The sequence below is a fragment of the Eptatretus burgeri genome, chromosome 12 (assembly GCF_056783735.1).
Source record: "Eptatretus burgeri isolate ZD-2024b chromosome 12, Ebu_testis_v1, whole genome shotgun sequence".
Lineage (NCBI taxonomy): Eukaryota > Metazoa > Chordata > Myxini > Myxiniformes > Myxinidae > Eptatretus > Eptatretus burgeri.
This window is the reverse complement of record NC_140972.1, coordinates 18,953,261-18,956,851: the sequence shown is the minus strand read 5'-3', so window position 1 is coordinate 18,956,851 and position 3,591 is coordinate 18,953,261. Positions and strand designations below refer to the sequence as shown.

The following is a 3,591-nucleotide window of genomic DNA, read 5'->3' as shown; positions in this document are numbered from 1 at the left end:
TCTGGTCTGCTGATTTGATTGAACTCAATAATGATAAGGGGTACAAGTATGCTTTAACCGTTATTGATTTGAGGAGTAGATATGTGTGGGTTGTCCCTTTAAAAAACAAAACAGGTAATACTCTTATGTTAGCTTTTCAACAGATATTTAATAAAAGTAAGAGAAAACCTAAAAAATTGTGGACTGATGAGGGTAGAGAGTTTTATAACAAGACATTTATGAATTTTCTAAAAAATAACAGTATTACATTATACAGTACCTTTAATGAAGGGAAGGCAGTTGTTGTTGAACGTTTTAATCGTACCTTAAAAGAGAGACTATATAAAAAATTCACACAACTCGGTTCACAACAATGGTCATCTTTTATTCAGGATATTGTGGATAAGTATAATGACACGATTCACATGGCAACAAATATGAAACCATCAGAAACATTTACAAAATTAAAATATGAAAAAGAGATTAATGTCAGAAAACCTAAGTTCAAAGTTGGTGATATCGTAAGAATATATAGGTGGAAATCTCATTTTGAAAAAGGTTATACGAAAAGATGGACCAACGAGCTTTTTAAAATTGTTGATGTAATAGATACGGTTCCTTGGACTTATAAGATATATGATTTGGAAGGGGAAGAGATTTTAGGTTCATTTTATTCACAGGAATTACAAAAGACAAAGATAAATTGAAATTTTTTGACTCCGCCCCTTTTTGACTCCACCCACACAAGCCCCACCCACACAAACCCCACACAAACCCCACACAAGCTCCACACAAGCTCCACACAAGCTCCACACAAGCTCCACACACACACAAGCTCCACCCATATTCACATAATTAGTGATTAGTTAATTAGTTCCCCCACACACAACATGTTTATTTAATTAAAAAATTATCCACCCATCCACACAAGCTCCACTCATCCACCCATCCACCCATCTCTCCACCCATCCATTGATCCACACAAACCTCATCCACATTCGCCCCTCCCACATAAGCTCCACCCACATAAACCCCTGCCCACATAAACCCTGCCCACACACATCCCGACCACACAAGACCCACCGAAGCCCCGCCCACATAAGCCCCACCCACATAAACCCCTCCCACACAAGCCCCACCCACATAAACCCCGCCCACATAAACCCCTCCCACACAAGCCCCACCCACACAAGCCCCACCCACACCCCACCCACACAAGCCCCTCCCACACAAGCCCCACCCCCTCATCCCCCTGTGCGCCCCCACCTTTGACCCACCACCTCCCTCATCCCACCCCCACCCTTCCCCACACACACACATGGGGAGGGGAGGGATGGGATGAGGGGGTGATGGGTCATTGGGGGCGCACCTACCCTCCCTTCATGTTTTGATCCTCTTCTTGTAATTCAGAATCAAGTAATTGTATACAAAACAAATATAATTTATTAATATTGAAAATATTAAATATTCATTTGCGAGAATGTATAATCTTTCCCAGCAATCTTCTCCAGATGTCTTGTGATTTCGAAACTCAGACACCATATTCTGTTTTGAAACAAAAAGTGGATAATAATTACATGGTAATATGAGTAAGCCTCGTTGACCACTGAATTAACACACCAGGAGGCCGACTCAGCCTGTCATCCTTTCAAGGTCAATAAAATTAATTCCAGTGTACTGACAAAACCGCGTTCAAACTAATGATGCAACCAACATTAGACGACATTCTAAAGAGAGAGTGATATTAATAATAATTCAGAAATATTTACCTCCAGAAAATCATGTGTTGTACAAGATTGCTTCAACAGCTGATGTTGTGCGATAGTGCTGAAAAAAAAAATAAGTCAAGGGTATAGATGAAGAGACAGACAGACAGGGAAAGCAACACACACACACACACACACACACACACACACACACACACACACACACACACACACACACACACACACACACACACACATAGACACACATAGACACACGTGTCTCACCATTGGTTTAATTCATTCGAGATCAGAGACCAGTCATTATAAATCATTGATCTCTTCAATAAGAGCAGAGAGAGGTAGGTAGGAAGACAGACACACACACACGTGTCTCACCATTGGTTTAATTCCTTCGAGATGATAGGACGTGATAAGACTTCGTGCCACTCATTGAAAATGTCTTTCAATTCTCTTCTAAAATCATTGATCTCTTCAATAAGAGTATTAATTTCATGAACCACGTCGTGATACGTAAACTCAATTTCTTCCAATGCCCTGTCAGGGAAAAAAAAAAAAAAAAAAAAAAAATATATATATATATATATATATATATATATATATATATATATATATATATATATATCAGAATTATCATGATTTAATTAATAATCATTTGCTTCATCATTCAAAGAGAAAACCAAACAAACTTACCAACTCTGTAGTAAGCTTTTGCCTTCATCGGAAGAGAGATCATCCATGTCTCAGTTGTAAAAATGAAAATCCCGTCTGGCAGAAACTTTGTCTGGTGAATCACTTATAAGGCAACAACGAGGAAATTCCCTAAGCATTGGGTGCGGCCACAGGAAATGACAGCTTGGAAAATAACTGGGCGATTGTATGAATCATTTACAAAACATGCTTAAAATGGTTTTGATTCAAATGTTTTCAGTTCGTGTTCTGAGATAAAATATAAACACAAGACCTTGTCTCACAGAATAGTTCCTATTTTTTCACAGCATGACTGTCTAAAACCACACAGCACGACCGTGTCAAAAAACACTTCCTCATTTTCACGGCATGAACTGAAAACATTTGAAACAAAACTTTTTTTATGGCGTGGTTTATACACAAAAATGATTTGCAACTCGGGCGGTGGTCAGATGAGATCATTAAGAGAACTTTATCATTTCGTAATGGCACAAAAGGGGTATCTTAAAAAATATAAAGATTCAAATGTTTTGTTTGTCAATATTTTAGATGGGGATTATTGTGCAAAGAAAATTAAACTATTGAAGGAATTTGAGAATGAACAAATCTTTATAGGTTCAATGAGTGAGCTGATCAACCTCCAGGTTAAAGGGGAGACAAATAAATATACCTTGGGATAGCCTGGTTATATATATACAAAGCCTGGTGTTGGCTTAGTGGTTAGGGTGGCGGCTTGGGATCCCAGTGTCCCGAGTTCGAATCCCGCTCAGCTGCTGAATTAACACCAGGGGGTTGACTCAGCCTGTCATCCTTCCGAGGTCGGCAAAATGAGTACCAGTATACTGGTCCCGGTGTATGCCCCGGTTAGAATAGGTGTACCATATCCCTGTGTTGTAAGAGGCGTCCAGGAAGGGCATCCGACCATAAAACATTGCCTCACAAAAAGCCAAACCCCTGCACAGCAGGGAAAAACGGATAAAAAGGGGGTTTATTTTTAGGGAAAAAAAAGGGAATCGCTGAAAATCCCCCATTCATTTACATGGGGAAAAGTGAGCTAGAACCAGTATATTCACCCTACTATCGTCTAAGATGTGAATCAGGATTATGAACTGCTGTTCTTGTAGAGATAGAGTATCATCTTTCACAAGGGATTTTAACCTGATTGTTTCGTCTGCGATTTGATACTCAAACTTAAAGA

General features: G+C 39.3%; 1 long non-coding RNA gene across 1 annotated transcript; it reads right to left on the bottom strand.

The window, feature by feature from the left end:
* Positions 1–1,358: 1,358 nt before the first annotated feature.
* On the bottom strand, positions 1,359–3,461 carry LOC147015196 (uncharacterized). Its single transcript, XR_015050236.1, has 3 exons — positions 2,397–3,461; positions 2,082–2,240; positions 1,359–1,806 (listed from the first exon to the last, which is right to left on the bottom strand). It is a non-coding gene; the product is annotated as an uncharacterized LOC147015196 (long non-coding RNA).
* Between the last annotated feature and the right edge of the window lie 130 nt (positions 3,462–3,591).